Source organism: Poecilia mexicana, unplaced genomic scaffold, assembly GCF_051168715.1.
Source record: "Poecilia mexicana isolate PSO_F unplaced genomic scaffold, ASM5116871v1 scaffold_11, whole genome shotgun sequence".
Lineage (NCBI taxonomy): Eukaryota > Metazoa > Chordata > Actinopteri > Cyprinodontiformes > Poeciliidae > Poecilia > Poecilia mexicana.
The window spans coordinates 8453883-8477193 of NW_028263380.1; the positions used below are offsets into that span (position 1 = coordinate 8453883).

Consider the following 23311-nt stretch of genomic DNA (forward strand, 5'->3'; position numbering starts at 1 on the left):
GCGCCATCGTACTGTCAAGTCATGTAACTGCTTAAAGTGACAAAAGCAGAAAATGAGATTTACCAGTTTCACTGTAGGACAGAGAAATATGCAAGGAAACTAATTAGATAAAATCAGTCAGACATAAATGTTAACAGATCCATACCCCTTAACATTTGTTAGAGAATCATTGTTAATGCCACAGGCTTCAGAATTTATGTCAAAATCTCTTAAACATTCTTCATCTGCCATAATCTGCAAACTGATCTGATTCTTGTACCTTCTTGGACATCGTTGCAGAGAAAAATAGAAAAAAAAACTAAGAGAGTGGATTTAGCTCCTGTTCAGTATGCCAGTATTATTAGTATTATTATTATTTATTTTTTTTTTTAGAAAAACTTTTAACTACTGTTAAGGAAGAGACTCTCTGAATTAATTAACTTTAGAAAAAGTCTGGCTCTCTCTTCCTCTTGGATCCCAGGTCCTCTCGGCGGGCCACGTGTAGCCACTCAGAAGAAGACAACAGCAATGCGTGTTGACGTCACAGAATTACAGAGTTTAATCCAATATAAGACAATGCATAAACTTACAACAGAAACTGCAGAACGGAGACATACATTCATTTACCTGACATAAATGGAAAGAAGAAAGAAAGAAAAGCAAAGACGTCCAAAGACGTCTTTGGAGAATTGCAAGAGCAAATCTAATTTGTTACTTCTGTGTAGAAAGTTTTATAGTAAAAGGCGTATTCTTATCTTTAATCTATTCAAATAAGGCGTATCTTTGCTCATCCAACCAGGAGCTATCTCTGACCCTCTCTCAAGCCAGAAACTCCTGCCGTGTTTACGGCCTTTCACAGATGAGTGTGAAAAACTACAACTTCCACTGTATTGTTTTCCCACAGACAAAAGGCAGTTCAAACGATCCTAGCAAACCATCTGCTGTAACTACAGGTAAATTAAAGGTCAATAGGCCAGAATACATCACTAATTTCAAAACCACAATTAGGCCATTTGAATCAAGACATGTTAAGTTTTAAAACTAGCTTATTTTAAATGTATTTTCTCAACACTACAAACCTCTGAACAGTTTTTTTTTACCAACACTAAAGCAAAGCTCATGTCTCACATTGTACACTTTCTGTGCAACAACGACATCTATAATTTCTTGTTTCTGTTTCACTCCAGCTGGCTCGTTCTGGCAGTGGCTTGAAAGTATTGATTCGACATCTACATGTAAACCAGGATCAAAAGGTTTCCTAGCAGGCAGGATATATACTGGGCCATACCAAGATGATCTGGGTGATTCACAACACTTGACAGTGCCTTTAGCAGCTTTAATGTCGTACCTGATGGGCGCAGTATATCAGAATATATATGTCTGCGCACCGCAGACGCCAGAGCGATACCTCTGTTTTCAAATGTTGTACAACTTGCCGTGTTTGTTTTTGCGACGGTAAAAGCCGTCTTTAAGATACCCGTTAAGGCGTAATTACAGTTGACACGAGGCTTTACGAGATGAATTGTGTTTTTACAGAGAAACTGTGTCGGCCGGTATTTTTAGACTTCAGCCGGTTACTTTGGGACACGGGGAAGAATCGTATTGAGTCGTGTAAGGTACAATTAAAATGCAAACGCCACCCGCTGTGCTGCATGAAACAAAACTGGGCGTAAAATAGTTGCCAAGGGCCCATTTTTCATAGCTTTTTTGCAGTTAAGCCTCTCTCCCCCGGGGGGAATGCTGGTTGTTTAGTTTAGTGTCTCCTGTCAGACGGAGGTATTTCCCACAGCTCCCCAACGGCTCTGAATCAATCCACCGGTTGGATATGAAGGTGACATTCAGTCTCCTGCCCTCCTCCCCTCTAGTCTGGATCCTGGCAACTGGGTTTCTTCCATGTTAGTACTGCCTGTCACCCAGAACTGTCACCTGGGGGTGATCAAACTTGTGAAAACATCTGATCCTTCATCTTGTGTTGAATTACATTAGAAAAGGACTCATATTTGCTTTTGTTGTTTTACTTTTACAGAAAGGGTTGGTTCTGACGAAGGCCATCCACAGAGGTCTTGTTATTCTAGTTGAGAGCCTCCGCCCTCGTGTTTCAACCTCTCGCAACGGGAGCCGTCGCTCCATTCAACAATCCACATCTTCCTCCTGGGCAGGGTGGACACACTAGAGAGCACGAACAACAGCAGCCACAGATTTCCCCCCGAAAAAATCTGTTCCTTTCCTATCTGGGAATCAGAGTAACAAAAACAACAAAAGTCCAACCATCAAAGTTCATAAATGCAATTAAGTGAAGTAGAAAAAAGAACGACGGTAGTCATTCTTGAATTCAGCCATGTTGAGCTGCATTAATTCAGCCAAAGTAAGTATCATTCAACAGTTTTAATATTTTTACTTTTTTGCTTTTTTTTTTTTAGTCATCGTATGTTTTTTTTTTTTTTTGTCCTAAATTAGTTTTTTTTTTTTTTGACACACACAGTGCTGCAGCAGTTGACACTCATTACGAGAAATGTTTTAGATTTGCTATGTATGTGTGAAACTGTACGAGCCAACTAGCTTTTATATTAATAAGTGCGGCAAGGAGTTCCTATTGTTTTTTATTTGTTTTTTTTAATAGACCTCACCTCTCAGTTGGTGTGGTTTTCTTCATGCACTTTGTTAGGAATAATTTTTTCTTAACCCACCTGCTGTTTTAAGGAAATGACAAATGTCACAGTCTGACAGATGGGAGGCGGGGGGTGACAGACTGTCAGTTTCAAAACCATACAAAAAAAAAACACACTCGGACCGCACGCATAGTAAAACAGTCATGGGGTCTAAATGATTCTGTCTTAAGACAGCAGGCAGACTGAATGAAAACAGTTTGTCAAACACAGGTGATTTCAAAAGTGCATGAGAAACAGGCAACCACATAGGTGTCCATCTATTTGTTGACCACAGGAAAATCCAAAACAATTAAGCATTTCCTACGTTTGACAGGTTTCTGTCATAGATGAGGCTCCATAACAGCCGTGGTAATGATGTTAGCATACCTCTGCCGCCTCCCATCTCGCTTTTTCCCTCCGAGGACCAAGGCAGCCAGGCAACGGCGAGCCCCGGGGAGCTATTTCTTAAAGAAAAACAAGGTTGTGCTCTGCTAATTTCAACCACAAATAATATGAACTTAAATGAACCGAATCTGACAAGCCAAAGAGTGAGAGAAGCCTTTCCGTTGGCCTTCGTCAGAGACACGCAGTGCAGCTAAATCAAACTCCTGTTGCGTTCACTCATTACTGAGTCGAGTTTTCTTGAGCTCAAAGGTGTTTGAAGATGACATAATCAGAAACTGTCAGGTTCAAATATAACAAAGCTCAACATTCAGGGCCGGGGACCGGAGTGAAGCTCGAACGTATAGAGAGAGGATCAGCCGTGGACTCTTTTGATTGCGTGCACAATGATACACATTCATTTCCATGGAGACTAAACAAATAGAGCCGGCTGGGGTCCCTCTTTGCCGATACGAGGGAGTTTTCCCTCTCATGACCTGCCCAGCCAACCAGCGAAAGGAAATTCCTGCACTGGAACGATACATCTATTATTGGTCATAAAAAGCTAAGTGTACTACAAAAAAAGGGAGAAACTATGGTTTTGTGCAATTGATTGAGACTGAGGAAGCATGAAAATGAGCACTTGCGAAATATTTCTTAAGCTTTCAGTTCAATGTAAAAGCAGATAAAGCACTGTGTTCGAGTGGTGCTCGGCGTGTGTGAGTTCAAACCTCCTACGTAGATGATTTAACAGCTCTCATAAAAAAAAAAACTGATTTGGCATAACGGGTTTGGATCCAAGTCTGTTAAAGAACTTTCATATTCAGTCTTCGATCCATTTCTCTATAGCAAAACAACAAAAAAAATCACTCTTTCTACTTCTTCCTTACATGTCTTTCTACCCATCTATGACACATACACTCTGCTATGTTAAAAGGAACAATACACAACACGGAGACTATTGTTTATTGCAAGCTGTTTCTTGTAAAACAGTGTAAGAAGCTGACGGTGCAATTAATTGCAGAAAAGGGCAGGTTAAGCCTGTAATATGGTGGTTTTGGTTCTTTAAAACTACGTTTGCTTTCTCTGCAGGGATGACTTATGCAGAGCGTGAACACAATTGGTTTTGATGTTTAGGGATGGGTGTGATGATAACAATAAGTGAGCTCAGGTGTCAAAGGGTCACGTCACAACAGAAATGAACCGTAAGCCATCTGCTTCGCGGAGCCGTAGCTGATGTCACCTGCTCCGCTTTCGTTCGTGCAGCTTTTAATCAGCCGGAGTCCGAGGCCTCCGATTTACCAGAGGACCGGTGAGCAACAAAACGGTGTGTGTCCGCGATTAGCGGGCTTCTCTCCTGTTCCGCTGAGGGGATTAGGTAATACAATGGATTTTTATGGGCAAACCACATTAAAAGCAGCTGTCCTTCCTTGGCTGTTCCCGCGTTGCCTTTGTTGTGGGCTGATGTTAGGAAACTCTCGTACCCAAATTCGCCAAATGTTGCAAGATTCCAAGCTAGTAAAAAACATTTTTGCAGCTAAATGTTTGCTGGCTTGCAGACGGTTTCTGTTTACTGAATGCCGGGTGACCTCATTTGACAAGGCTGCCGAATCACGATGCGGCGCTCCGCACTGCAGGGGTGCAAGTTTAAGGATTCTTTCACGAGGCAATGTGGCTGATGAAAGTACCAGCCACGACGGGTGTAATGAGATTTCATGGCATGACGTCTCGCGATACGAACACGCCGCATTATTTCTCATCAAAGTGAAGTCCATCTCATCGCTGTCGGTCTTGGCTATTGTTGTGAGTCTCAGATCTGAGTTGAAGTGAGAAAGAAAGCCTCTGTATATGATAAATTTAAGAGACCCCATTCACGGGCTGCCCACTCATCCGTCTTTCCATTAACTCCATTTTCTTTGCTGAATAGTAGCATTCCCAAACGATGATGCGGTTTGCGTGTAGCCTAAAAACCTCAATGTTGACCTTTTCTGACCACAGCTCTACTTGTTTGTGATATTGCATGATTTTTATTTTTGAGTATCAGATTAAAATAATATACTTAACATACTTTATAGCTAGGTTTTGATAAAATGAATAAATAAATCACCTCAGAGTTTGCATCGCTTTGATTGCATGTAATCTCCTACAAAACACATTACAGGTTGTGACATGTCCACATGCTAACGTTTAAGAAATACAACTACTTTTTCCACTTTTAAGTATTTTAAAGTACTTTAAAAGTTTTAAGTATTCATAAAAAAATTTAGTTGAACTGAATATTAGTTCCTTCAAGATTTTACTTTGTACTCTAGTATGGATGTAAAAGCAGGTGTGGAAAGTCTGGTAGGCTAATAATTTGTAATGGGGCAAAATGAGAAGCATCTGCTGGCCACATTAGCAACAAAACACTGACAGGTTACTCCTGTCAAGAAATATAAAGCCACATGCTGTCGCCTGTTTTCTAAACTTCTAAAAAAAAAAAAAAAACCTGTTTAAATTTAGGGTTTGTCCTTTGGCTTCACTTGAGAAAATTTGGTCGTTTTTGCCACCCCCTGTACACCAGGAGTGAAATGCACCATTAGTGTTCAGTTCCTCTTCCACTGATAATGGTATTCGCAGGAGTGTAGTTGCAGCTCAGGCGTACGGCTGCATCCAACAGATCAGCTTCAGAAAGCTTTTCAAATCCCACATTTAGCAAATGGCGGGGTGCTAATTCCCACCCCTGTTGCTGGGCTGCAAGCGCGCTGGAGCACATGTGTCGCCGCTTTGCAAAAGTGACATAATTTACTCTCTGTGTTTATTTGAAAGACAAGCTCAGACTCCACAGCTTAACTTCTACATGTATTCATGTCTGCACTTACATTAGCTCTCAGAGGGAACACATGCAGCGTGACCTTTGACCTCTCCTCCAGTAGTCGGTTTCCTTTTTCCTGACACCATCACCTGGGTGCAGTTTTCCACTTTACGCTCTCTCACCTCGGGGGGTTTATCCTTTTTTATGTTTACAACAGATGTGGACGTGTGTATGGGCCTTTTCACATACACTGAAGACTAATTTAGACTCCTGCTGTTGGTCGGGGTCACAGTAACATGGTCAACCTTTTCAGACGACTTAAAATAGAGTTATTTGTGTCAGTGTGTCAGTGTGAGTTAATGGCTTTAGCTTTTCTGCTCCTGTCCCACACACAGAGCTAAAATGAGGTTCTATAAATAGGCAGTGACATAACAGATTGCACATCTGAGCCGGTTTCACTTTTGCCGCTGTTTCAAATGTAGATGTCTAAGGTCTTCTAAGAGATGAGGTCTTTTTGTAGCCAAACAACTGGACAAACAGCTTAAACCAGTATGGCTGTTTTACAGTCTGCCTTTAAGCAATAGTGCATACAAAATTGCTTAACAAATAGGAGAAGATGTAACTTGAGGAATTGCAGTGACTATACAGATGGGTCATCGGGATTCATTTCATTTAATTATAGGTGGAACAATGGGACTGTAAAATAAAAAAAACACTATTGCACTGAAAATATGGTATATTTCAAAGATTTCACATGTATATTTGTTGTAGTCAATGGGCAAATTTATAAGAAGTACCCCAATAGTATCATTTTTTTTCTCCGTCGCAAAGTTTGGATGGGGTTTGGACATTCTTCGCATACATGAAAGAGAGTCCCAAAATCACCTTTGTTCAGCTAAACAGGAACTAAAAATTGACCTTAGATGCGACTGATGTGCCCAAAATGACTTGGTCCTGATGTGGACTGGCAGGCCGTGATGTGTCATTTGCGATGTGACACGTTGACATTCGACTCTATGTAGCGACTTCCCTGCTGAGAAACCAGGCAGGCAGTGTCGAGACTTTATCTTGATGGGCGCACCCTGCAGTGCATCCATTTCAAAGAGAAACTGCAGTCACGGCGGTATGCGAAGGAAGAGAGAGGGATAATCAGAAGTGGAAGAAATATGTGTCTCAAATTTGAGAGAAAATTTTGACTTCACAAATTTTTCTCTTAATTTTTCTTTCTTTGTATGAGAGGGGTGGGGGTGGGAAAGGGAGTGAAAAAAATGAACAAATACCAGTCAAAGAAGCAGCTACTGGCTGCATTTCAAAAGTATTGCTGAATGCTCGATATCAGCATTGGCAGAGCAAAAATATTCATCAAAGCATAGTCAACAAACCTGCTCAGACACCTGTGGTTTTGTGTTTGGTTTGACTAAAACCTTAAATGTACAAACTGTGCATGTGGGCTGACTAAATCAGGCTAAAATATAGGGCTCATGGTTGATACCACAGTGTAATTTATACTTCCAAAACCACGCTAGTGTCGGCTCGACCACAGGGCCTGTGGCCGTCTGCTGTAACCAGCCACTAGAGTCCCTCAGGACTCTTTGCAAACATTCTTTTGTGACCCAGGTTTTTGTGTTTGACTTGCTGTACACACTGTAGACACATTTATAGCCTCAGTCAGAAGGTGGCACCAACACACAATAGATAAAGTGCACATCAGGAGAAGAAGAAAAACTGCTTTTTTCCCACTGCGGGTAATTTATTTCTCAGTGATTCTTTTGATAAAATCACTTTATTCCATTTTCTTTTATTCATTTTGTCTATGTGGAGGCTAAAAGCTGTGTATCTCTGAGTGGAACACAAGCGGTTAGATGGGCCAAAAATGGTATGAATACTTGTCTGTGAAGTACAAACGGCTCATGTACACACAAAAGGGGAGGCATGCCATCTTAAAACCATAAGAGTGGATCAAAAGAGCCATGTCATTCAAAAGAACCAGACTTCTCATCACTACAGCCTGTCTAGAGGGCCTGTGTCAGAAACCACTTCTACGTTGAAGCTAATTCAAAAGGTAATGCCTGAAAAAAAAAAAAATGGTTCTGTTTGCATGGTGAAATGGCTGTCGTCACGGTTTAAGCACTAAAACACAAGTAATCCTGTATGAGTTTGCCGTTTTGACAAACGACAAATTGGCTTGAATGGGTTTGCTGTACAGACTTAAACACTTAAGCAAATTATTAACTTTCAAAAAAAATTTTTGATGGAGGGCATCCTCACCTTAGTGACAGACAAATATTCCCAGTAGTTTCTAATAACTTCATCTACATTACCAAATTATAACCTGTAAGGCTCATAAAATGGTGGGTGTTTTATGAGGAGGAAGGCTGTAAAGAATCCGGGGTTGCAAACCAGACACAAAGAATACAAAGGTAAAGTAAGACAGTCAAAAAAAACAAAAAAAACATAGAATGTTCTACTAGAACTTGATAGTCATCTGGAAATGACTAGCGAGTTGCCCTGAGAAGTTGTACCACTGGAGACAAGTAAATAGGCTGCAGCTGTGGCAGGGAGCTGTGATGTCATACCTCCGTAACACACTTTCAAAGACGCAGGGAGTCATTGAACCAACCTCAGACTGAGAATAAAAGGAGAAAGAAACAAGATAGAACACACGCTGCTTGCTTCTGTAATCATACTGACTTTAAGCAACAGTGACTGAGAGCTTAAAGGCGTAATCACTAGTTGCGAAATGTCATTTACTGCATGCTATATGTAAACAGGAATACTTTTTCAAACTATTTTGTATCTGTGTTGTAAGCTTTAAGAAAGTGGTTCTGGCCTTCCTTTCCAACACATTCCTTTGATATTGTGCCCGACTACGGCAAGATAAGTAAGGTTCCCAAACATTCTTTTACATGTTGAAAAATGCTGTGGGTTGACCATTGAAACTTGTAAATACTATATTCATACGTAATGTGTACATTGGCGCTAATGCTACAGAATGTATGTAAATGTTAGCAATCACCTACCAATGGCCCAGTAATAACATCATTTAAACTTATGCTGTGTTATGCATGTGCTCTGTCTGCGCCAATGAAGATTCGCATGTTGAGTGCAAACAGTAGCTCCAGCAAAAGGTCAGCCTGACCCTTTCCCAGATTCATTAGCTAATTATTATTTGACCTGTTGGAGCACTCATAGATGTTACGATTGAACAAAGTTTCAAATTTTATACCTATTTGGAAACAGTGACTTTAGGGCAAAATGCATTAATGTTCAGTAAATATGACACTCTTTACTGTCATAAACTGAACAGCATGTAATGCTTCACAAAATTTGCTGAAGTCTTCTACCTTTCGGCTCATGTAACCAGCATGAGTGCATAAATTACATATGATAACGTGTTTCAAAATAAAAGACTGTATGACAGAAACCTGAAAGATACAGAGAAAACATGCATCCATATAGTCTCTAGATGACCAACAATTAGTTCATTCACTTCTTTTTTCTACTCCATGCAGCAACTTCTAGGAACAATTTTATGTCATTCTGAAGATTATGCAGCCTAACTTTGACTTTCATAATAGTTTTGTTTTGAAATTACAGAGAAAATCATAAAATCTGGATCCAAAGCATTTCAGCTTTAGCATAGTTTCTCTGAAATAGTATTGCGTTCTGATTAATTTGAAATGCAAACTTAAATGTTCTTATTTACTCAATTTTTTTCTTATTTTTTCTATTTACTCTACTATAGCTACTGAGAGACATTTTTTTATTTGCTGTTAGTTCACTGTTTTGCTTTTTTTTTTTTACCCTGACCCGACTTCTGTGAGTCATAATGAACTGGTCAAACAGCATAGAACATCTGGAGTGAACAAGAAACTGATCTGCTGATTAAAAAAAATAAAAGATAAATAAAAACCCTGGTGAGAGCAGCTGCAAGCTTGACATTGTTCTCTTGTCTTACATGAGGAAGCGCTCTGAGACCTGAAAGTAAGTAGTGCGCAACCAGAGAGAGTTAGAAAATAAATCATATATCACTCTCCCTCATCATTTTTGCATTTAAATGCATCTTTTCCATCAAAGACGGAGTAGGAGGTGGATGACTGCAAATTTCCACCTCGCAGAGAGTGAGGATTTACTGCTGTGTGACTTCCACAGGCATGCGTTGAAGAGGAAAAGATGATGATCATCATCATCTTGTCTCTTGTAATCTTTTAAAGTAAAGCTAGGCCAATTCTCCAAGGAAAACACCAAGGGGGATTTTTTTTTTTTTTTTTTTTGCGGCGCTCCAAAACATGGTGTGTTTGCACATACAAATAAACACTTAGCAAAACCGAATCCCATCCGTAGACGAGTGCATAAACACCGATAATCTCACGATTGGTCCCAAGCACACATCCAGACCTCCCTCCCTCGAGTACATCTTACTGAAATCCTCCACATATTATGTCCCAGTGAATTATGATTTCAGTGCTTCGTCTCTTCCCATTTGGCCATCCTTCACACCAGTGCTCGCTTAGTCATGGTCCAGTTTCACAAGCGATGAGGCGTACTTCGACGAGTACGAGAGGCAGAGATCAAACGAAATGTACAGAATGAAAGGAAAAGGGCGACGAGAAGGAAGAAAATCTCTCGCAGATGAGGGGGACGTACAGGAAAGCGTGTGCATGAAAACGGACGAGGCGGCGGAGAGAGCGGAGCTACATACAATTCAGATTATCGACGGTGATGGGGCAGAGCTCCAACTGTGATCACTGCTCACCACAACTCCAACTAGAAGGAACGAAATAAACGGCATGTGGAGTTCTCTTTGTGCGCTTCGTTTCTTTTCCCCCTCGTGATTTCATTCATGGCTTTGTGGTCTTTTATAAAAGCCAAGCTGAAAAATTGGCTCCGACATCCAGTGGCAACCAAACAACACTAAACCACAACATTGGCCTGTTTAGGCTTGCATGATCTAAAACACCAATTTTAGCTCAGCCTCTGGATTCAACTCAGGGTCACGGGTTGTTATTTAGCCAGCTTGCATCTTGTGGTCAGTAAGAAAACGAATGCGCCATTAAAGCGTGTAGCTCCGAACTGAAATATAATAACCCCACAAGGTGTCTCTGAATAACATCTTTCAAACAGCTTGCACTAATATAGTGTCCTTGCTGTAACTATTCAAAATGTTAACCTTCCTGTACAATTTTTGTTTTGGCTTGGATTTACTCCATTAATCTGCTTGTTACATCATCATGTTAAATAGTTTGGATTTTTTATTATTATTATTTTAACATCTACAACATTGTGTTGCAGTTAAGAAATTTTCACTTGGCCTTGTTGAAATCCTTGACATTTTGATTTGAAAAGAAAAAAATACTTTGCAGCCTTTGGGTTTTGTTCAAATAGAAATGTAGCATGGAGGAAAATACTTTTTTCATGTCAATTTAGTTTTTGCATCGTAGCTATCCATGAAAACTGTACATAGGCCTGTATAAATTCAGGTAGTGAATTACATCTTTTCAAACCTTATTTCCTTTTTCCCCTCTTTCAGTATGCAACTTCTACTTAAAAGCAATCAAATATGGCAGAAGAAAAATATAAAATTGTAAAAACAATTATTAAAAAAGCATTTTGGCATCATGCCGTCATCAGCTTATAGCCGAAACACACACTTTTCTTGTCAACATTGAAACCTCTATATCCAGTATTTTTGGAGTGCTGGTTATTTCTATTTGCTCACTACTTTCTTCCTCACACCAGGGGAGCCCCACATATCCAAATCAATAGGAATTGATTCATGTGAGCAGTTCAGAACCAAATTCAACAGATAATCTATGGGGTCACATGAAGAGGCCTACAGACAAAAACATGACCTCAAAAATGACACATTAGAGAAAGTTTGGAAGATGAAGTGGGCAAATGTCACCAAGTCAAGATCTGGGATGCTAATGCAGACCTAGCAAAAATCACTAAATTCTAAAAGTAATCACAATTCAGTTCAAAAATGGAAATTAAGGGTGCGTTCACACTGCAGCCTGAAGTGACTCAATTCCGATTTTTTTGACATAATGCGACCTGTATCCGATCTTTTCATGGCAGTGTGAACAGCACAGGTCGGATTCTTTTTCGAATGTGACCCAAATCCGATACGTATCCGATTCAAATGCGACCTAATGTCCAGGTCGCATTCATCCGAACTGAACGTCATTGATTCTCAACAAATCTCACTATTCTGCGTCCTGATACGCGCAAGTGGGAAGAAAAACAACAACCATGACGGAATATATGAGGATTAAGTTGTTAATATGCTGCTCCGGCCGGACAACAACTTCAAATATGTAAGCTAAGCTGCACCGTTAGCCTCCATGTTTACTTCCGCAAACACTGAGCACTTCTTCTTTTTATGGCAGTTGGCAGAACACTGAGAACGCTGACGCTATTGCGCCCTCTGCTGTGCATGCGGGACACTTTCAGGTCGTTTTCCCGTTCACACTGCAGAACCCATGCAGGTCGCATTTACTGGCAGTTTGAACGGCCCCGGCAAAAAAATCGGAATTGCCAAAAAATCGGAATTGAGTCACTTCAGGCTGCAGTGTGAATGCACCCAAAATGTCATAACTCGCAGTAACTCAAGGCTCTTCAAATATCTGCTGTACAGCCTTTTGGCTGTGTTCTGGAATAATCTCCTGTAGCAGTCTATATGACAGCAAATTTAGAGATGCTTCTGACTGAAGGCACAATTTTTCAATGACAATCTCACGAAGAACAATGTGCTTCTACATTCATCATTCCTTTCATTCCTCATGTTGCTCCTTTTACTCAAGTTACTGTTTTGAGTTTAATCTTACAACTTATATGTCATCACCAAAAAACCTGTCATTTTCATAGGGGTGTGCTACTATAACTTTTTCTTATGTTTTATGTGTGCATAAAAAAAGGTTAATACTTAAAGTGGGCTTTTCTTTTCTTCAAAAATCCATCTTGCAACTCTCACTGCCAAGGACATCCAGTTCTTACAATCCAAAATGTACCAAATCAGACAGAGGTGTCGATGTAAAATTGTGACGGTGATCTGGTTCAGGAGCTGCGCAGGGACAGCTGGAAAGGGCAGGCCATCTGTGTTCAGACTGTAACTTATCTTATAAATGTGTAAGCTCAAGAGTTCTGTAGGTGGTTTGGACAAAGGAGGCAGCAGTAAAGAGATGGATGGAGTTGGATAGAAAGGCCTCGGGAAGGGGAGGGTTCTAAAACTGGGAAAGAACACCCCAACCGTCGGTGAGGGCTAAGAATCAAAACGAGCAAAGTCTTATTGTAAGAGATCAGCCTGAGGGATGAGATGAGAATCCTTTGCAGTGGCGTTAAAGAGCGGTAGGATTGGGGGGGGAGTTTTGATTAGAGTCTCACAGCTGGGCTGTTTCACAGAAAACCTGGGACGAGAGAGAGGAAATGCGGAGAAGATGCAGCCAGCCGTATGTTCGCTTTGGCTCACCAAGTTATTATTCCTGAGTACCCACAGACAAACATCCAACACTACTCTCTCAAAATAAAACACTCATTAGTTTATAATAGGCCATGGCGCAAATGGGGAAAAAGAGGAGATTTCTCACCCAAAATGACCCATTGCCTAATTCTTGGTCTTAGCCATCGCTAACATAAATCCTACGAAAAAATGTAGCATCACATCCTATATAGCGCTTGATATTAAGCTGGTCATGTAGCATCTGGAGATACTCAAGAGGCTCTGAGCAAATTCTGTGTAAGTGGGTGTGTGTTTTGAAGATGTTGGTAATAAGCCAATTTCAATGTTTCCACTTTGTAAGAATGTGTATGGGATCTGTTGCAACTTGTTACAAGTCCTAAGGTGTGTGCGTGCGCGTGTTTGTGTGTGTGCGTGCGTGTAAAATTGTGTGTTTTTGGGTGCTTACATATTTAATACACCGTGTTTTATGACTGAGTGAGACGACCTCCAACTATGCCTTATTTGTCAGTGGTGCTTTATGTCATGTATTACAAACTAATCGCCCATAATTTATAAGTTGAATTGAAAACACAAGACAATTTGTAGGGGCCTCCAGATGACTAAAGCAGAACTTTCTGGTTTCTTTCAAGCCTAATCAGATCTGTAGGCTGTTGGCAAACTCCACTTCAATTCTTAGTCATGAGAGCTTCCAGTTAATATCATCCTCCTGTATCGTAAGGTAATTAGAAAAAGAAATTAATCTGAACTGAAAGGCTGTTTTGCATTCAAATTGTTTCAATTTGTCCCTAGACTTTTTATGTGGGCATAATCCATTCTTTGTGCTTACAAAAAAAGCACATGTATGCATTGCTTTCCTCAACATATGCATTGCTAACGTATCCTAGATAAGTTAGTATCTAGGATCTAACGTTCAATATTTCCCCAACATAAATGTTTGTGAATTTATGGATTTATGAAATACCCCTATCTATTTCTGTACTGTCACCTTCATCTCTACTATCCTTATATTCCACTGCCCCAGCCCAGAATATATTCACTGAATCTATGTATCTGTCTGTACAGGAAAGAACTTCAAACATGGCAGAGAATGAAAACCTTAAATTCCATTTTGACTAATCGTTCACTATCCAGGTTTCTGTTAGTCCCTTAACTGAACCTAACTGACTAGGTTCAGTTAGGTGGGTTTCCTAAGATAGAAAGCATTTTAACCATATCTCGACAGCGTTGTTTGGTAACTTGGAGTTGAGACGGACTTGGAATCTGTCTATAAGACCGGATTGAATTTACTTTGCCGTATACCTTTATTTTTCCCTACTTAAAGGAAGTAATTTGAATTAAATTATTTTTTAAAAAATCCAAAATCTGTTTAGAACTACAAATGTTTTTTTTTGTTTGTTTTTTTTCTCCCCCCCATTGGTCCACCTAAGGTCCTATAAAGCATCACCATTAACCATGGTTATTTTTTAACATTTTTCCACATTCAGAATCTAAATGGGCCGAGAAGAGACAGTAGAAATGCAGTGATTTCATTTAGTGCAGTAATATGTTTGAGCCAAAGTCAATTTTATTTTACATTTGCTCCCCATGTGGACTGTCAAGAAGCCCAGCTGTGGCAGCTCTAACTGCACCGACTGCTCTGCAGAGATTCTACAAAAAATTTGAGAGCTTTGAGATGGGGAGACGACGATGCTTACTTTCCCATCTGAGTCACAGAAGTCTGAAACTTTGCTAAATATAGAAATGTTTCTAAGTTGACATGAAATACTGCAATTTGTTGTCAACCTTATATGCAAATGTTATAAAAAATGTTCTAAAATCTGACAAAGAAGTTTTTAGTTATTCCAGATTTTCCTTTTTTTTATTTTATAATTAGTGTGAAATTCAAACTACTCAGAAACACTAACTCCACTCTCACACCATTTTAATAATTTTAATAACAGTAAATTGGACAGAGCAACTAAACTCCACAAGAGGTTTTGTTTGCCAATAGAAATAATCACGCTCTCTTTTTTTTTTAATGGTTTGCTTAATCCAATTCTTGACTGATGCTGGATATTCACAGCAAGCCTAAGATTTAATTACAGTTCCCTTACAGTTCAATTGTGTTTCTCTTAGCGATCCATGTGCGCACGCTATTCGGATTTAACACGGTAATTATGTTGCACCTTTTCTGTGTAGCCACTCACTGTCTTGTAAGGCTAATACATGTGTGATTTTATCCCATTATATGTAGAACTGGAAATGCTCATAAAATTGATTTCTGGTTGTACGAACACGCTTGCAGAAAACCTGGGCATATTTTAGTGCTCTATTTATATATCAGTGTCTCCTGTTCCTCTGATTTTGACAGAAAGATGCATTTCTGCCTCATTATCTTAACACTGGTAGCACAAGGGCATGAGTCTGACTCTAAACGCCTTCTGCATGCAGACTGTAACGCTTTCAGAGCTAAATGTGAAACAGCTGAAATCATTGTGATCCTTATAACACAGTTTTGTCAATAGATCATGAATATGTAGCGGAGATATTTGATGATGCGTGATGCAGTCATGTCAATATAAAATCAATATCATGGCTATGAGGCATTAGGTTAAGGTGGAAAAAAAAAAAAAAGTCCAAGTTGGATCTAATAAAGTTGCCAGTGAGTATATGTTGTATAGAAAGAGGTGGGAAAAAAAAGCATGGTTTAAGATATTCTCAATGTTTTATTCAGCTTTGTATGTTCTTAAGCGGAGTGCAAGGTTAAAAACCAAGCCAGACCAAAGAAGTCTAAACTAAAAAACCTAAAACAAACGACAACAAGAAATTATAAAAAAAAACAACAAAAAAAAAACAGCAGCAACAATAAAATCAATCAGGTTCATTTTGAACCACTTCTGCAGGTCTCCAGCTTGTTACAAAGAAGACTGAAAAAGAATTGACAAAAGAAAGTTTATCTTTAGTTCTAATCATATTTGTGTGTTGTTTTTTTTTTAAACATTCATATTATGTCACTCCCACAATATTATTCCTTCCTCCATCACCAGTGAGTGAAGATCTCCTATCATAGGGACGTCCAGCTACTTTTTGGACTGTAGCATTTTTTTCAACTTGGCACCAGAGGAGTTCAAAATAAATTAGCATTCAGCGTGTTAGCCTTCACATCAGCACATGCCTGAGTGTTGAGTGCATGAGTGTTAACTCTGAGCTCCAGCAAAGAATGGCGTTTAATTACAGGAAATCAGTGTTGTTTACCCACTGATGTATAATCAAGGCATTTACACAGTTTTATCAAAGCTGCAGCTATTTAATCTACGTTTTTATATTATATGCTATATTTATTTATTCTAACTCTCCAATTTGCCACTAACATGGAGAGAAATAGTTCCCTGTTTCGTTTATTAAATAACACAAAACAAATTGCAATAATGTTGGAAAAATACACAGCATTCTCTTATTATACCCCAAGTCATATTCCAAATACAAACACAAGTAGCTGCCATATGATTGACGATCAGTTAGTTAATTTTGCTTCCTAAAAAGATCTAAAAAAAAAAAAAAGTATGTAAAAAAAAAAAACTGTTAGCTGTGTTCAAAATGTGGAGTTAAATTTAAAAAATGAAATCCCCGAAAGAAAGAACATTGTGTGCGATTTCAGCTGCTGTTGGTCTCATTCCGAAGAATATATAAAAAAACGAAGCATTTATCCGTGGCACCTCCACATCAAAGCGCTAATACCATAACATCACACTGTCCATTTGTGCATTATTTATTAGGCGACTCACACAACTTTACACAGCTTTGTTGTATCAGAAGAGAACGTGCATCAATATTTTATGTAAACTTTAAAGGAAGATGCGCCGGTTGATTAGGATGACAAAATGCACCCCTCTGTGTGCAACCTGTTCTCTTTCCCGGGGCATCAAATAGCGCTTTCTGCCAAAGCACCTGTCATCTTCTGTGATATGCACGATGTGTCCTTTGGCATCGGCGCGCTGACGCAACTGTTGCGGCGATATGCTATGCCGACAGCAGACGCCAAAGACGTCAGTCTGAAGAGTTTGTTTTTGAACAAGTGACAAGTTTGTCATAAAGCAGCCAGAGGAAATGTGAGTGAAAGTTATAGCACCCACGGAGATGAGACTTGAATATGAAATGTAAAACCCTTTTCTTTTCTTTTCTCCCCTCCCGCGTTATTTCTTCCATTTGCTCAGTCACTCTGTGCTTTTTTTTTTTTTTTTCTCTCAGTGTTTAGTGAAGTTTATGCATTTGGAAAGGATGATTGCAATACAATCACATAATGTGATCACTCTAGCACATTGGCAGCCGACGGCTGTAGACAAACTCAGCCGCCTTATGTGCATCGACCGGCTTGAAAGCGTTTCTCTTCCATATTGTACCTCGGAGGTATTTATTACTGATATCAAAGACGTTTCTGACATGCATTGGACGTGGAAACGTTTTGCAAGTCTCTGCATATGTTTAGAGAGCTTTTCTTGTCGTTGTTCCAGCACTTTTAAAATGTGTAAATAAGCTTTAAAGTGTCCCTGGGTGAATACTGGGACGGAGCCAGTTTAAGCTGTTTCCCCCCTGCTTTTTACTCTCCATGCCAAGATAATTGTGTGCTGGCAAGAGCCATCGTTTTCTTCGCACTTCTCAAAAGTGTTTTTACTATTGTTGGTCGAGCCACATTAGTTGTTTGAAAAAAAAATTGCCATATGCGTAAAAAATGTTAAAAATCCCTCAAAATAGTACGATTGAGCATAATTTTACTGGCTTTCCACGTGGAGCGAGATCTTTGTCAAGACTTGGATTTACTGTTAATAGTTTATGTTGTTAAAAGTCTTGAAATAGGAGAAAAATATCCCAAACATGATTAAAACACCACTTCACCTCTGGCAGACCACCTCCGCAAGGCAACGTCTTTCAGCCAAATGTTTTAGTTGAAGAAAAGCAATTCATCACACAAAAGCCTAAATCCTCTTACCAGGAGGCAAAGAAAACAGGTGGATGAAACGGCGATAATATCCAGTTACAATAATAATGGCGTACTGTAATCATTTACATGCATTGGCCAATGTAAGCATATTAAAACACTGAAAACAGCGTGCAGCGTGAGGCTGTCTTTGATTCCCTGTGTTCGGTGGTGGTGATGCGTACTTCTGACTTTCAGTCCCTCAAGTGTTCTGTGCTGTTGCTTTGTTGCCTAGAAACCCCTCATCAAGCTCAGAGATTGGAGTGATCAGCTGCTAAGTGATCTCTCTCTCTCTGTGTGTGTTTAAATGTCCACAGCAGTCATCACTTTGTCGACCTTTGACTCTTGACCAGTTCACACGGTGCGTCGGGGTGTCGTTGTTACCTCAGCTAGGTTGACACTCAGAGGGGGGGGCGGGAGTAGCAAATATGATGTGCTACTAGAATGAGCATGATAAATAGCCACAATAACTTGATAACGCCTTGACCTTTTTTTTTCATTAAGCCACAGACACAGTTTTTGGTGTTTCCTGTCGGGAATTTATTTGATACACCAAAACAAAATAGTGCACGTTTTAGACAAGTGACACGTGGTTTCACATCTGAAATAAAACGAAAGGAAGTCCTGTTTAAAGTTTGACTATAAACTTCATATTCATATTCATATTTGTAATATTTTAGCATATAATATCCAATAAAAAGACTTGGAGCAACAGGGTCATCCTGGGGAAAAAAATAAAAAGTAAATCTTAGAAAGCTCAATAAGACCTCTCTAGGGGCTCACCTCCCAGCGGAATAGTTCAGAATATCACACACATTTTAAAACGGTCCAGTCAAAGTTCAGGCCAAAATGGCATTGGGAATCTCTGGCAGCATTTTTATTGTTGGTGCTCACAGATGCTCTAAATCCAATCCAATTGTTGATTTTTGCATAAACAAATTGAAAAAAACGTATTGTTTGTGTCAAATACACAAAAATCAGCAAACCTGCTCAAACCCAGGATTTCAGAAACTGTTAATTGTTGGGGCCTGGATACTGACTGACATGGAGGTTTTTTGGGGGTTTTTTTCCCCCCCAAAGTTTTATTTGTGAAAACTATTGATGAACTGACAACACAGCATATTTTAGTTTTAGAGTTAGTTTTCACTTCTAAATTTTCTCTAATTTCAATGAGTTCATCACACATAATCACAAAAAAACAACAACATTGGTACGTGTGAAAAAGTTCAGGTGATATTGATACTTTTGCCAGCCCCACCTCCAAATCCCCGCACGGCCTGACTTCCAGAATAATTTGACATGTCCAACTGATCAGGGTACTTTTTCACACATAGAGAATAACGGCTAAAAACCCCAAAAACAGAACGTCTGTGTAGGATCAGCCTGTCAGGCGGTTCCTCTCCTCCCCTCTGCATGTGGAAACGTTGCAGGCTTTGCGTTTAGGGGCTCAAACCGCAAGTCCTCCAAGATCCTCCCCCCTCCCCCCCATTATCGCTCCACTGCTACTCCTCACACCTGCACTTAAGCATAATATTTACCCCGTCTGTCATCAGTGCATGTGCGCGTTTTACTCCGCATCCTCTCGATGATGCCTTCCATTCTCCACTCCTCTCCGGTGTCTTATTAGGAGAGGAAAAAACAGATTGTTCTCAGGATGCTAGTGCAGAACCAAACGTTCCCCCGGCCATTCTTTTAATTCAATTAGGCCCAACAGAAAACGCACAAGCGTTCCCTTTGGTCACGCGTGGGTGCGTGTGTGTGCAGTGCATCCTAGCTTTTGCCAGACGATTATTGGATGTGTGTTTGGAGATCAGGATGACTATAGGTGGCTCGCCGCTGCCGCCACCGCTGCTGCTGCTCCTGCTGGAAAGACGATAGATGCGATCAGCTGTGTTTAGAGAAAAGTTAAATCATGCTCTGCAAGGAATCAGGAGTGGCCTGTGTTTTGCTTGTCTTCTTTTCAGAGTTCTCCTGGAGCCTCGGGATTCATTTGCAATGAGATAGGCAACAACTGGTCGAGGATTCTTCAGGGTTTTTTTTTTTTTTTTTTACCCATGTGAAGAAGAGCGGAGCAGGCTCTTGAATACAGATGCATTTTCATCCATTTGATCTCTTCACTTCTCTGAAATTTGCTGCATCTGCGCTCTTGTCACGCTCTTATGGGTCTGTGCTGAAGATTTCAGTGTAATAATAGGAACTGGCACAGTTGGACAGCTTTTAGGATAAAAAAAAAGTATATTATTAAAACAGGGCAGCACTGGTAGCCGGGCTCAATGCGTATACCGGAGTGTGGCTTAGAAGATTTTATGCTTTAGCTAATTTGAAACTTGTTTAAATAATATTTGACCTTCATATATTTTCAATAAAATTTTATTTATATAGTGCCACTTCACAACAAATGTCATCTCTAGGCAATTTACAAATAAATACATAAATAAATTCAATCATACATACCGAATGATTCCAACTATCAAATGGTAAATTTTCTGTTTTCAAAGGCAACCAGCACGGCTACCTGTTTTCTTAGCCCTAAATATTTGAACATTATGTAGCGACGCTTCCATAAAGTTTAAATAGGAAAACTAATCATTAGATTACAGTGTTTCTTAATCAACATACAATCGTTATAAATTGAAGATGGACAAAAAGTAAGTACAAGCACAAAATCCCCCATAAGATTCCAAGTTTTTGTTTGTTTTGTTTTTTTCTTTCCCTGATTACTAAGTGGACACAATACTGAGGACATTAACATTGAACCTTGCTTTTCAGAATACTACACTTTCTCCGCTCTACAAACATCACTTTAGATGCAGCCAATGCTGTTGTCTTTATGTGTTTGTTGCTTTTCCAATCATTTGTCTGTAAAAGTCTGTACGTTTGCTTTAAGGAAAATTACACTTGTCGTCTTTAGGATTTTGTTTCCGACTCAAATGCAAGAATCAAACCCCAAACAATGACCTGAAGTGTTGTTTTACTCACTACCGAACAAATGCCTTAAAGATTCCTCACTGTTTGGCATCTTACCACAACAAACTCCCAGTGAGATTCACAAAAGGGTTCTTTATGGAAACACCCTCACAAAGTTGTATTTACCCAGTTTCCAATGCTGGTTCCCTTCCCCAGCAGTCACTGGGCAAGAGGAATTTAGACCCAGGAGCTTCTTTCTACAAGGCAACAGTGGTATCAACTGTTTTCAACTAACAATGACGTGATAAATGCATGAAAGGTCTGCCTAAAAAAAAAAAAAAAAAAGCCAAAACTTGTTGATTTTTTATATATATTTTTTTCTGTACAATTCCTATGAAAACATTGAAGTTTGTTTAAGGTTTACATTTCAGAAAGTTTGAAAACCTTTGATTGACAGCTTTTTTGTGAATGAGTCCAACAACTCTGTTGCCCATGTGGAAATCCAGCAGCACAGGAAGCAAAACAGTAGGAGCAGCAGGTCAGAGTCTCCTAGCAGCGTTATAACTGAACAAATCAGACAGCATGCGATGTTTCCGAATGATATGTAAACTTTGAAAACCACACAAAAGTAAAAAAAAAAAAAGAAAAAGAAAAAAGCCAGCACTGCAGAATCAGAACTGCTTTTGTAATGTGAAATTTATGAAATGTGTATTAGACCGGGCTCCTTTACTGCAAAATGTGAACAGTTGATTTTTGTAAAATCGCAGATAAAGTCATTAACTTGCGTAGATTCCCACGTTACCACACACTGCCGTCCTTTACATGCGTTCGCATTGGTGTGAAGTCATTCCAGGACTTCACATTAAACATGTGGGATCCAAATCTTAGCTGTGGGTAATTTCATCCTGTGTACACTGACCAGGAAGTGAGCTCCCACGACCATCTTCCACTCCCATGCTCTTTTCACCTGAAGTTATGTCCGAATTTGCAAACTCCGGAGTCTTCTTTCCCTCTCAGCCTGAGCCATCACAGGCACAGATTCTCTGTTGATAACCTCTCCTATCAGGTCTCACATGTTTGCTTTATGGAGCTTTTATGTGAGCAACATCGTATCTGTCATGTTGTAAAAAGTGCGGCCAATTCAGCTGTTGATATCAGCCGTGTTTTGACAGATATTGTCTGGTTACCGTTTCCAGTCAGTTTTTCTGGATGTGCTTTCTTGTGTTTTAAATTACACACTCATAGTTTCTTAATTTTACTGGCAATACTTTATATCTATAAAAAAGAAGTACATAAAACACATAAAGTTCGCAAAGAAAGAGTACTTCTTGGGAGCAGAGCAGGGGGGGAATGCTTGAACAAACTCTTTAGCTTCTTTTCAATCACTTCCATTTGATGAGGGATTAAATGATTTACGCAATTATTGCAATATGAGCCAGTCTTTCCCTTGATTTTGTAATTTCCAACCGCTCAAAGGAAGTGACTCGTGAACGTTGAAGAATATTGTCGTTTTTCTTCAAAAGGGACTTTGCTGACTTGCCACTTTTCAACCTTAACAAGTTGGAGAAAACCCACAGAGGGAAACGCATCCCAGTTTGAAACACACTGAACCGGAAAATCATTAACAATGCATGCTTTTGTGTCTCACAGCAAAAACAAGGACTTGATGGAGTTCTTGTAGTTGTAACCTCTCCACATGTACAATCGGCCGTGTTTCATTGAACATAAAGCTAAAGCGCTAAAAAAACAAGAAGGGAAAATAAATGGCATTATAATGGAAATCCATTTATGTATTTAGGAAGAGGGTGATGTTTTTTCTCGGTGATGTTAAATTGGTTTCATATGTGAAGGTACAGGATGTCCACAAACCAACTGCACATAAATTATACCCGTAACCTCCTGAATAAATGCGATAAAAAACCCAAAATGTTAGTCGTTTTATTAGAATTGCAATCAGTTTTTTTCCTGTTTTTATTCTAGTCTTTTCTTTCTCACCTAGAACTAGCGTGAATTTTACCATTTGGGATATGTACAGAGTTCCAAAATAGTCCGGGAATTTGATTTGAGATTTTTATGGAGCAGGCTAAATATTGAAAGCAAATAGAAAAAAACATACTTAATTAGATAAATCATTCCCTATCCTATGTTCCATGTTTTCCTCCTATTTTGCCATCCGTCTTCTCTTTCTT

General features: G+C 39.5%; 1 protein-coding gene across 1 annotated transcript in view; it reads left to right on the forward strand.

Annotated features, from left to right (window-relative positions):
- Window positions 1-23311, forward strand: part of col9a2 (procollagen, type IX, alpha 2) — a 179691-nt gene that overhangs the window by 132352 nt on the left and 24028 nt on the right. The window lies entirely within an intron of this gene.